Genomic DNA, 13,292 nt, shown 5'->3' with positions numbered 1-13,292 from the left:
ATGCGAATGAAATCAAAATTGCATGTCCGAAGTTCAGAAACCATTAATTACACTCTTATTTATTGGTGTGTACAGCAACTAATGAAAGCTAATTTACGTGGGATTTTAATGAATTTTAATCAACCTCCCAAGCTTATCTAATAAGAAAGTAGATGTGTAAATAAGATTCAATTGTATGTCGAGTAAATTTGTCGATAACAATAATAGAGTATCTACTGTTGATTCAACCTGTTCTAGAACAGTACCATAACCATAGAGAGACTTTAAACGATTATGACAAGACGGCACCATGTTGGAAATTACGGAGCATAATAAAACTAATATCGCTTTGGCTGTTTATGACTATGTAATAGGTTCTTAACAACTGGGTTGCTAGATGTGTTTAATAAAGCGAGGGGCGAGTAAAAAATCAACAAGAAATAGAGATATAATTAATTTCTTTTATGTGGTATATCGGGGTGGTATGTCCTTTCATAAAATCCAAGCCTTCAGGATGACCGGTCCGTCCTGATTACTCGCCTTTTCAACTGAAGCCCAGACATGGTGGTAGCCATTCTGTTAACGGCGTGTTATTGTATCTGGTGGGTTTTTCGAATGGTCGACGTTCCAGTTTCGATAAAATGCTCGGCCGGTTGCACCACTAAGGGCCATCAGTATCATCGAACTGCCTCTGCAACATTTAATTAAACACAATGTTCATGCAGACCGGCTGGTAATTGAGGCGGGAGATTATTGAAGTGTTCTCGGGAATTCGTCGGAGAGTGAAGAGACAAACAGGGAAAGCCGAGAGGTGGTTTTACGTGAGACCGGAGAGTAATTAACGAAAAGAAGATGATAGGCTGGTGGGTGGCTGCATGTTTTAAAAGAGGGAATTTCTGGAACCTTACTGACGGTGGTGGTGGCTGAACGAAGCTGGCACGAGGGCCCGGGGTGTTGTGTTGGCGCTATATCGATTGCTAGACGCGCTACAGGACGAACTCTGACATTTCAACGCCCGATGGTGACGTCAAGGTAGTTCGTGCTCCAGTGCATCCTCCTGCAGGATAACAGGTCATACTTCGCATAGCTTCCTGACGGTTAGACACGTCCCATTGCACCTGCATCGCCGATCGGGCACAAACGCCCACGCGCCGGGCCTAGCTGCTAGCCCGGCCCAGGCCGACTACTGGAACAAGTGGATTATTTTATTACGAAAAAAACACCAATTAAGATAAAGCTCTTAGTCGACAATGGAGAGCTCATCCCTAATTTAGGAGATTCGCGTGAATCCGCAAGGGTCGCCACCGCAGCCTATACTTTTCACCATATGTGTGCCACTGAAAAAGTAATAACGTTTCACACAAATTATTCAGAACGTGGGTAATGTGGATAATAAAAAATTCATGGATTAACGTGGCCTAGATGTTATTATTATGACATTATATCCTTGGTGCGATACTATTTCTGTTCAAACAACATGATTTAGTTTATTTACCTAATATTCTTCCATTTATCTTACGTCTGATTCATATTGTACAGCGATACGGCTCGTTAATTTATTTTTTGCACTAGACTTTAGTTGTGTGAAACGGTAGCACATGACAATTTGTTCAAATAAATAAAGTATTTCCTTGTCGCTCTCACGATCTGTCATGGGATTTTTTATTAAGGTTTAATAATAATTTATACATGAACGAAATAAAATTTAAAACAAGGGTGATAAAAATGGAAATTCTTGAATGAAATAAGTATTTGAAGCGAGACTTGGCACAGTGATTTTATTAGGGGAATCGTCGCGATTCAAAAATTATTTAAAGTACCAGAACAAAGTTCATAATTTATTTGTTTTCTTAGTTTTCTACATTTTTATTTTCAATTTACTTAATGTTAAACTGAGCCAATTTAAGGTATTACTAATAGAAATTGCTAGTTTTAATACATACATACAGGTAATTTTGAAAGTTGTGCAGATATTTTAATCTGTGATAGAACCCCACAGAAGGTAACGATTGAGTATGGAGTCGATAATGTCCTAGACAAATGTTGATATTTAAAATTTACATTTTTTCAAAAAAAGTTTGGGGGCCACTCAATGTTATTAAAAAAAATAAATAAAAAATCATAGTACAATTCAAAATTAAGTCACTTTGAGAAGAACTTCAATTTAAATCACAAATGGCTTTCACCAACACGAAGAAAATCTATATGGTTTAGATCTATGGCGAAGCCCGTGGACATTCAGAACTAGCACAACGTTTCATCAATGGTCCCAGTGCACGAACCATTGTAAACGTTGGGCAGCATCTTCGCGATTTTGAATATTTGGAAATGAATAAACGTGATTTTGGCCGCCAACAAGATCGCATTTTAGTTACAGAAGAAGACATTCCTCACGAAATCCAAGAGCGTCACTTCCAGCAGTCATTTTCGTATGTGTTGGGATTGTTGAAAATCCTTTCGTAGGTCCCTATGTATTATCTCACCGTTTGAATGGAGACGGTTACCTCTAGTAATTCGACAAGAAATGTGGTACCTTCACGATGCTGCACCGCCTCATTATACTTGGCAGGTTAGGGCAAATCGTTAGGTCTTGATGGTCCAGTTTTGTGGCCTGCGAGGTCCGTATGGGGAAATCTGAAGCAACTTGTGTATGCCAGTCCAGTTAATACCATTGAGGAACTTCAGATATGAATTCAAAATGCCACACAGGAAATTCGTCAAAGCAGAATTATTCTGAATCGAGATCGGTTTTCTTGGACACGTTCTACTGAAGCTTGCGTTGCAAACGATGACAAGCATTTGAGCAACTTCTTTGATGTTTCATTTCATGTTTTTACTCACAATTATTAGTCTTTCTATTTTGTTGTTTAAACCTTTGTTGTTTTCTGAATAAGGGTAATTATACAGTTTAGGTCGACAAATCTGACGCATGCGCAAATGAAACTCCGAAATTCCGAAACTGTGAATCTAAAACTGGTTTCAATATATACGGGTCCAGCATGAAGCATTGTCTGTTTTTAGGTACTTTAAATATTTAAAATAAATTGTTGTTAAACAATCTGGTAACATCGCTAGCAAAATCCGCGCGACATTCAATCATTTGCGCATGCGTCAGATTTGTCGACCTAAACTGTATAATTACTTGAATAAGTTTCAGACACTTTACAAATTTTATCAAAAATTCATGATGCAATTCAAAAACCTAAACAATAAAAATCAAGCATAACCTCAAATGACATAAAAACTTTGCTTTTTTTGGTTGGTCATACATCAAAACTGCCCGTCAAATTTGAAATTTTTCAGGGGTTCCCAAACAAACTGATTTCTTTGATTCTCTTATAAACCATTATAATTAATTTGAATTAGGCATGTTGGGTTATTTTGTCTTCTTTTAACACATTCTACCTCAGGTTGAAATATCTGCACAACTTTCAAAGTCACACTGTATATCTATTATTTCATCTCCCGATTTTCATCTTCTGTACGATTACTTTAATTTTTTTTTATTGAAAATGATTCTTTAGATGAACAATATAATATAAAATAAGACACAATACAAACTTCTGTTGCATGTGATGTCTCTGAGAAATTCAGTAAATATATTTCAATTTTTGTTGTTTGATAATAAATAACCTTTATGCTTATTACAAAATATATTTTGTTCTTAAATTGTTTGCTTTAATTAATCCGAAAGTAAACAATTTTAAATTTAATGGTTATAACTTACGAGTACTTATCAAGTTATACCTATTAGAGAATATTTACTGAAAATATATATGAAAATAAAAAATATATTACATATAACAAAATGTTTTGTTGAAATTTTTTACTAAAGCAATTTACTTTTAATATTTCTAAGAAAAATGTCGACGTATAGAAGCCACAATTATGTATTACATTTTTTAAAGTGTTATGAATTCTTGGAAATTTTCTTTATGTTTATCATAAACTACGCGAGTAGGTTGTCTGGAGATTTATTTAAATTTAAATTTAATTTTTTTCTCAATAACAAGCTATAAAGAGGGAATTCTTTCAAAATACCTTTACAGAAAATTAGAGCGAGTCACAAATGCTGTTGTTGTTATCTTTAGCTTATTTTTACCTTTATAAATAAACAAAAACCTAACTTCACTAGTTTTTGAGACATGTAGAAAAAAAATTCACATTAGGAGAGTTCCCTCTATAAGAGTTTCTTTTTTAAGAAATTGTGAAAGAATTGAAAGGATACGACACATGATTAAACACATCAAAGTTGACTGAAGAGTTTTTTTTTTTTGGTTACATATAAAAATTCAATTACAATATGACAATTAACAGTATAACAGTCAATCAACATTGAAAAATATTTACATTTTAATTTTATACTACATTTTATCTAAATCACTAATTACTGCAATATTATTTTCACAGCAATATAACAAAATAGAGATGAATGTCCCAATCCCACATCTAAATGACACATACGAGGATGGTTCATATTTTTTTTTCCCCGAAATGGATGCTAAAGTCTTAAGTCTAAGATAATTTTAATTTTCAACATATCTTGAACTATCCTTGGAAAAAAATCGTTTGTTTATGCCTCGAAGCATTCTTTTTCCTACCTTAAAACTACAGTCGCTGAGGACTAGATCTGGTCCATGAGTCAGTTTCTCCGATATTAAAACCTACATTATGGATAGCAGCCATTAAAAGTCAGTGTCTGTGAATCGGAACATCTCAGTTTCACCGTTTCTTACTCTGTCTACACGGTAAATTGTCAATCAAAAGTGCTCCATAAAATCCCAAAAAACATTCATCAAACGTTTTCTAGTGAGGTGGTTGCAACATTATACAAAATTTTTGAGGAGGTGATGAACTTCACTTGAGCATTTTGACTCAAGGTCATACTGGTCTATTTAAATTTCATACACCGTAACAAATGTTTCAAAAAATTTGTATTAGTGATCAGCTAAGTTCTAAGTTTAAAATCTTTTAAATATCTACAGGGTTATTACAAATGATTGTCCCATCGCAGTTGGCGTTGAAAACCCACACGAATTTTGGATGTGCCGCAGCCTCGCACATTCAACTACGTCACCAACCCCTACTGCGATGGGACAATCATTTATAATGACCCTGTACATTACTCATAACGTCATAGCCTAATGCATACAGTGCATTTTTTTTAACTGTTGCCATAGGGAATTGCATGGTAAAACTTATACCCCCTGTTAACTTTTGTTCTGATGAAAATATTCAAACCATTTTTGGAACAAAGTTTGAAGATTTTTTAAACTATCGGACAGAATACAATTCAATATCCTAAACTGTCGAAAAAGTTGTGAAAAAAATATTTTCTAGCGCGCCGGAATGATAGTAGGTCGAGCGGTCGCCAGAATAGCGTCCCTGTCGGCTCAACCAGCACCTTACCATCTCCACTTTTGACTTTTGTCACTTTCATTTAAAAAATAGCGAGATCTCCTGGAGGCTATGATTAAATTAGCTTTTGGAAGGCAGAACATGTAAACATTTATTAATTAAAAAAAAACAAAACGTTAACGCACAAATAACTCAACAAATTAACAGAAATTATTAAAGGAAATGTTCAGTGTGTTCCTTCGACTGCTAGACAATGTCCCAAGCGATCTTGAAAATTTCTCCGCGTGTTATTCTTGCCCTTAATTCATCCACAGTTTCTGGTTGACCTCTTATGCGTTTTTTTTTAACTGTTGCCGTAGGGAATTGCATGGTAAAAATTATACCCTCTGTTAACTTATCATCCACTGCAGATTTGGTGCAAATCTTTATTTTTGTAATAAATCATTAATACGACTATGTAATGCATACTGTTTGAACAACGAACGACAAACAGTTTTATTTTACTAATTTTACTCTTCAAAGTTGAAATTAATGAACGTAAATAATTTGACAAAAAACGTAGTAGGCGATATGGGAACAAAAATTAGGTTTTATATTTTAATTTATTATTTATTTTAATCATAACCTCGAGGAGATCTCGCTATTTATTTTTTAAATGAAAGTGACAAAAGTCAAAAGTGGAGATGGTCAGGTCTCAGGTGCTAGTTGAGCCGATAGGGACGCTATTCTGGCGGCCGCTCGACGTACTATTATTCCGGCGCGCTTGAAATATTTTTTCACAACTTTTTCGACAGTTTAGGATATTGAATTGTAATCTATCCGATAGTTTAAAAAATCTTCCAACTTTGTTCCAAAAATGGTTTGAATATTTTCATCAGAACAAAAGTTAACAGGGGGTACAAGTTTTACCATGAAATTCCCTATGGCAACAGTTAAAAAAAAAGCACTGTATACATAGTTAATAGTAAGCATTTTATTCTTTCCTAAACAGGACAAACTTTAGCGACTAATTAAAAAAGGAACTAACCCAATTTCACAGATTTCACTGACAAATGTCCATTCGTTAATCATCACTCAACGACTTGTGCGTGCGGCGTACTAAATAACGATCCACCCTCGTACACGGAACTTAGCGACCAATTTAAATGGAGATGTTTGTTCCGTGATTCATTTTTTTAATTTTGAAAACTGAAAGTGTGTTATTACGATAAAATTATTACAAGTTTTATTACATTCAGGACATTACTGCAACAACGCATCAATTGAATAAAGTTACTGTACACATTGTTAAACGAAATACAATCGTTAAAATTTATTTTAATTTCTGTTGGTTCCAACTTCTTGCATGTGCTTTTACGTGGAAAAAAATGCAATCTCCTTATAGCACAATCGCATTAAGTGAAAAACATGAACTCACAAAGTAAAGGATGGACGGCTATATTTAGCAAACCTTTTTCCCGAAGGACTTTCCCCTTAACATACACACGCTAGGATCTTGTTTTGACCTCACATGCCTCCATTAACTCCGTCGTGCATGCACCAACCTGTATTATAATTAATAGTAGCGACATAAAATACCAAGTTTGTCTGCTTTTCTCGCTATCTTCACTACAAAAAGTAGCAAGTCGTATGTGGTTTTTCTATTCTGTTGAGTGGATTTCAAGTTTAAGTCGTTCCAACCGTTCTGCGCGTTATCCTTTCATTTTTATTGAATAAAAGTCTACGGTCACAGAACTAATAATAACCCTCTCCTTCTCCAGTCTCACCTCATTAACCTTATCCACGTTGTCAGCGGTGGTCGATGTCGACAGGCGTGCAATCACACTTGCTGAGTTATTTTAAAACATTTCTATTTATTCGCATTTTTGCATGGTAGCCGACGCAGGAAAATAGAATAGCATGCACCTGCCTCGACCATCTTTAATAACATCCCGTAAAAATTATTTACCCTCTCTTTACGAAAATATCGCTGATATTTAAAGAAAAGTAAATTAAGGAAACAAGATGCCGAGGGCTGAAACATGTTTTAATAAAAATTTTAAACGTACACGTCCTACCCGCGAGGCCCCTTTTAATGAACCGCTCTCGCTCTCTTTTCAGATCATTTCACAAAATATGCGAATTAGGTGTACAATTAAAATAAAGACAGAGATTTACCTAAACAGTTTATTCTAAAGAAATGAGTTACTTGTATGTTTGAACACGAAACTGCATTACCTCCATTAGGTGGTTTCAAAAAGTAGATCCGGTAGCTCTCCTCCTTAATTATTAGTTAGTTCAGTTTGCCCTGATGGCGCATAAAAATGGTTTCATTAAGTTAATGGAGTGCGTCAGCACTTCTTGTTAAACGGGCGAAATTAAGGAAAAACTACACAAAGCGTGTGATTAACAAGGAAAAAACAAACACATTACGTGTGGTTTTAATTAAATAGGATTATTAGCAGGAGGACATCAATTTTCAAAGGCGGCGACTGTGAGGGCGTTTTGTCGATTATTATCACAATGTAATTAAAGTAGAAGTTGGCTAAAGGATGGCGAGTATTGATCCTGCCCGGACTTTATCCTTTATCTTAACTCTTATATCAATATTTGCGGGCGAATCGGCTAGATTCAGTCTAGATGTAAATTTAGATAATTTTCCGAAATTTCCTAGTTCGTGATGTTACCTTTCAAAGAACCAAATTGGGTCATTTCGAATCCCTGCAAAACCAGCAAAATTGATTCACATTGAAAACGTTACACAGCGATTTAACGAAGGAACGCCATTTTGTATAAACCGAGCATCAAATATTTACCACTAATTACAGCCCCGAATGACAAGCACCATCGAGAGATTCAGTCAAATCTGCAACTTGCAACTGAATCTCATCTACGAAAATCCCATTGGAAAAACAGTCTATTTATAGACCATCTGAATTTAAATTTTAAAGCGTTCGTGTTCTCCGCCAATTAATCACACCACGGTTAAAAATAATTACGACACTGAAATTATTACGCGCAAAATTTTTCTCTTTACCATCTCAGGATTGCTAAATTACCGGACAACTCGATAGCTCACGCTCAGCCGAGTCGATCGTGCCCAGGATCTGAACTTTTCACTTTTGACCTTATAAAATCTAATCCCTGGGCCATTTTGCTAACGCAGATTGACACAAAACGTGCCGTCTCTAATCATATCCCGCCTATTTTTCACCCTTGAGGAGTACTCTCAGATAACGAGTCCAATTTTCACAGAAATCACACCCACATATTGGAAAAGTGGGGATAATTGTGCTTTCGGATGCATCTGGATCTGCAACCGCACGATATGTCGGGAAATTGTCAAGCACACTTTTGCGCAATTGATTTATATTATCGCAGCGACCGATTCTAGCCCACAAAATTCATTCGACCTACAAGTTTCCTAAAGGAAAACTGGCAAGCCGGAAATATTCCCTTCAATTAAATTTTCCATGAATGGTGGATGCGCCGGGATACGGCTTCATTAATTTTTCAAGCGGTTACACATTATTAATGAGCCGCTCACAAATTCTAAAATCGCATTAATTATGTCCGAGAATAACACTTGGTCGCATATTGCTTCACGTCTAAAAATGGTGGATGCGCCGGGTTCATTTTACATGTGACGAGTGGGAGGTCTATCTAAGCCTGCGGATTCATTTATTTGGATGGTGGTTTGTTCAACCCCACAGAAAGGTTATGAATAATGTAATAATCGTAAACAACGCAAAAATGTAATTGAATTTCTTTCCCTTTTCCTTTCGCAACAAACACCTCCTAGCAAATTATTTATAGCAACAATACAATCCTACATTTATGTTATTGATTATTGACTGCTTCAGTTTTCTGATTGGACGTTTGGTTTGTAATTTCGTAAAGCGACACAAAAATCAAGACTTTAATATTTATGAAATTACAAGTTATACCAATGAATCCGGCATATCTGAATAGGCAATAGAAATGATTGGTGATTGGTCTTCCTCTCTCTTTCTCTTTTTCTTTTATCAATAATATCAATACTGAATTTTTTTCTTGGTGTGGTGGGTAATTTAGGGTGCGCTTTATTTTAAGGCGATATTTATTGACAGGGGTCATTAATAATCACGTCACTCCCACTGAACATCGATCTGGTACAACATTAATAAAGCTTTGGGTTCGTAGATTTGCTTCTAATCCTTACAGCAAAAGCGATTCAAATTCGATAGTTGTTATTCAGCTCGTGACAGGGCTTAGGTCGTGTACGCCTCTCAAGATTATGTTACGAATCATTTATGTTACACATCCAAAAATTTTGTATATTAAATGAAAATGTTTAATGTCGGCATAAAAATATTCCTGTTTTTGTGGCACTGATGAATGCAAACTTAGGACTCTAACAAAATAAAGATTGAGAGGAAAAATAGAAATCATCAAGGAAAAAGAAAAATATTATTAAAGTCTGTGTGTGTTTCAAAAGGAAACTTTCTCGACGGTCTTTGATAGATGATGGAAAAACAGACGTTTCATTTATGTTTATTATCTTGTTCTTTCACTTAAATTGATGTCTTCTAGCGAGGTGTCTCATTAGAGAAAGGTTTGCGTCAAAGAAGTAACCCCGTTTCGTGACATAATAAAATTACGGTTCGATAATTATAAAAAATGACATTATGGGAAAGAGTTAATCGAACTCAAGTGTAAAACTTCAAATTCGGTTTTCCGGTTTGTTTTAATTGAGATCAAAAGTAATTGGATTATGTTTTCCCACTCACGACGGCAACTTTCCGACCGGGTGCTGAGTTGACACTTCATCTGTCAGAAAATTGCGATATTTATCACGAACCAATTTTCGAGAAACATTTTTTAAACTGATCGTAACGAAAGCAAAAACTGCATATAAATCGAGGAGTTCATCCCACGGCTTCATGTTTATCTGTCATAAATTTTTCAAACATATTATACCTAATACGGTGAAAGCTTTTAAGCTCAATTCTCATATATCACCAGAGAAGACGTTATTATTCTAATTGTTATTATTTTATCGATGTTGGCGTGTGAGAAGATTGGCACGGAGATTATAACGATTGTACTCGTATTTCATTCCATTTCACTAAATGATCTGGGTTAACTTAAATCAAACCTTATTCAATAATTCTTTTATTTAACGCTATGCACTGCATAGATTGCATACAGAGTGATTTTGAAAGTTGTGCAGATATTTTAACCTGTGATAGAACCCCACAAAAGGTAACGATTGAACCAATACTGCCTTATACAAAAACTGCCCGCCAAATTTGAAAATTTTCAGCGGTTCCCAAACAAACTGATTTCTTTTATTCTCTTCTAAACCATTAACAATTGTGTAAGGCAAGTTGAGTTATTTTGCCTAATTTTAACACGTACTACCTCAGGTTAAAATATCTACACAACTTTCAAAATAACACTGCATGTTCCAGATGTTCATATTCTTCTCGAGATATATTTTATTTATTAAATATATGCCAGTTCTACTTAGCATAACTAAAAACTTTCATAAAAAAGAATTCTTGGTCGTGGAATAAACAATTTTGACATTTTAATAGGAATGATTTAATCATCAGCGGTATGAATATCGGTTTTAGTTAGTACAAGCGATTTTAGGGGCTGAAATAAGTGCGACTGTGCTATTGTTATCTCAATCATGAATTAACCCTTTAAATCCCAAGACTGGAAATTGCGGAGTGCTCCCGGTTTGAAACCCGAGGTCTGATGGTGGGCTATTATTAAAGCATGAAAAGACTAAAGATATTGTCACGACAGTAAAAAATCGTGACGTAAGTGGGTGAAGTGGCGGCGGCGGTGGTGGTAGAATTTAGCCCAAGTTTTGACCCTTTATGTTATAGTGGGTCGAGGTCAGGGCTGGCCTGGCCCGGTCGATGGAGCTGTGCGCGCACGAGCGCCTTTCCTTCGCTATTGCGGATGAATCTACCCCAATATACTTTACCCATCGAAATCGTACAACACTATTAAATTACACCCCCATCTCCGCTGCTTCGCACCGGCGATGATTATCTGCTGGGCCCGAAAAGATAATATCTTGCGGGTCTGCTTCGAAAGCACTTTTTCAACCAAGCCGATAAAGAAGAACTGGAAAAATATTTTTTTAATTCGAATGCACAAGTCGGTCGACAGAGCTGCCGACAAAAAGTTGGCAGTGTTTACATAATGTTCGCCCCAAAGGAGTCGAATCTTGCAAACTAGAACTCGATCAATCAATAAATTGTGTAGGAAGGCTTCATTTATTTTCATTCATTTTTAAATTCCGAACGTCTTTGTACTGTCAGTCTTGCTTTGATGAAATTCCCGTTTCAGCTCAAAATGGTAATTTTTTACAAGCTTCTGTTCACAGGGGAACTGTCGTTTATAATTTACGCCAACCTTCAGGTGATTACAGGATTTGTAATGGCTTTGTCTATTTTTAGCTGGCGTGTTAGTTTTAACGATTTTTTACACTATATGTCCTACTCCCCCATAACGTGCCTTTCCTTATTAATGTTAATTCGTCCAAAAATCAACTTAAGTGTCGTTAATGGTTTTCCTACCCATTTTATTTCGCAAAAAACAAAAACAATATCTTCCCTCTTTCTCTGTTGAACTCGTACACATTCAAGTGTTATCTCGGTGCTAATCTAAAGCCGTGTTCTGGTCCTAGACATCTGTCTCCACACATGGGCGGCATGTCGGTTCATCTCTTCCTTTTTATTAAACCCACACATTCCGATTTTCCAGGAGAATTCACCTTTACTTCCTAGCTTGACGGGTTAGATGGATTTGATCCATTATAACGTTTTTCTTGTGCTTTTTGAGCTGATCCAAATTATAATACTAAGAGTTCTTCTACAATTCGCTAGACTGTGCTGTTTTTGATCTTTGTCCGTCATTGATCGTAAAAATGTCCACGCTTTAGCTCGATGATCTCTGGAATGGCTCTTCCATTGTTTCAATTATCTCTTTAACCTCTCCTTTTAAAGCATAAAACCTTTGAAATCTCTTCTATTATACCGCTAATTCTGGTCTCTTTAACTTGGCTTTATTTTCTAAATTCCGGTTATTTTCTAAAATTGCTTAACGAATTATTTAATGTTATGTTTTCGTTTAGAGCTTTTTCTACCGCAGTTAGTAAAACTTTAAACGTGGACGGTAAAAAAATAAGTTGCATATTCAGTTCTGTACAGGGTATTTCACGAGTGATAATGAGCCCGAAATGAAATTAAATTAATTAAAATATCAATTGCAAATGTATTGTGGGTTGCATTTTCAATTCCGTCGGGCTCATTATCACAACACTATTATTATTCTTTTTATCATCTGTTATTGTTATTCGCACTATTAATTTTTTTTGCTATCCTATTTAGGCTTTGAATAATTTATTCACTTGTTTTAGTTGCTCTAACCAAGTCAACTTGATTTTCAAAATCAAAAACGTTTCCTTAAAACCTGTTAATTTTTTTAAAACTTACAAGCTGACAAAAGTGTCTTCTTTCATAATCTATTAGTAAAAAAAATTGGGTGTCATTAAAAATTTTTAAATGGAGATGTTGGGTGCGCCTCAGGCTGAATAATGACTCTAAACTGGGTTATGTCTTCATGCATACTGACTCAGATGCAAAAATTTCAAATTTGCAACTTTAATCAAAAATAAACCCACCCGCGCTTTACAGCGAACACCCGGTACATATTAGGGTGTCCCAAAATTCGCCAGACAATTCAATGGTATGCTGTTTAACTTTAAGATCAGGAGAAAAATGTTAATTAGCTTAGCTTTATAGACTAATGGAATAACAATTTTGAAGAGTTATAAACCAATTTACTATGCCATTTACAGCATTTTCAACAAATAACATTGTGTCGATTTTACCTGAAAAAAGATTTGATAACATTGCATATGAATTCAGTATAAATTATTTCAACATAATAACTCAAGATCAAAATTAGTTACA

The 13,292-nt window shown here is 35.3% G+C and overlaps 1 long non-coding RNA gene across 2 annotated transcripts; it reads right to left on the bottom strand.

Annotated features, from left to right (window-relative positions):
• Nucleotides 1-327: 327 nt before the first annotated feature.
• LOC138126458 (uncharacterized) lies at nt 328-8,215 on the bottom strand. 2 transcript variants are annotated; one of them, XR_011157830.1, is made up of 3 exons: nt 8,133-8,215; nt 888-1,165; nt 328-670 (listed from the first exon to the last, which is right to left on the bottom strand). It is a non-coding gene; the product is annotated as an uncharacterized lncRNA (long non-coding RNA). The 2 variants fall into 2 exon arrangements; XR_011157831.1 differs by lacking the exon at nt 8,133-8,215 and adding an exon at nt 8,004-8,131.
• Between the last annotated feature and the right edge of the window lie 5,077 nt (nt 8,216-13,292).

Source organism: Tenebrio molitor, chromosome 3 (genome assembly GCF_963966145.1).
Source record: "Tenebrio molitor chromosome 3, icTenMoli1.1, whole genome shotgun sequence".
Lineage (NCBI taxonomy): Eukaryota > Metazoa > Arthropoda > Insecta > Coleoptera > Tenebrionidae > Tenebrio > Tenebrio molitor.
The sequence above is the reverse complement of the archived record's forward strand: the minus strand, read 5'-3'. Positions and strand labels throughout refer to the sequence as shown.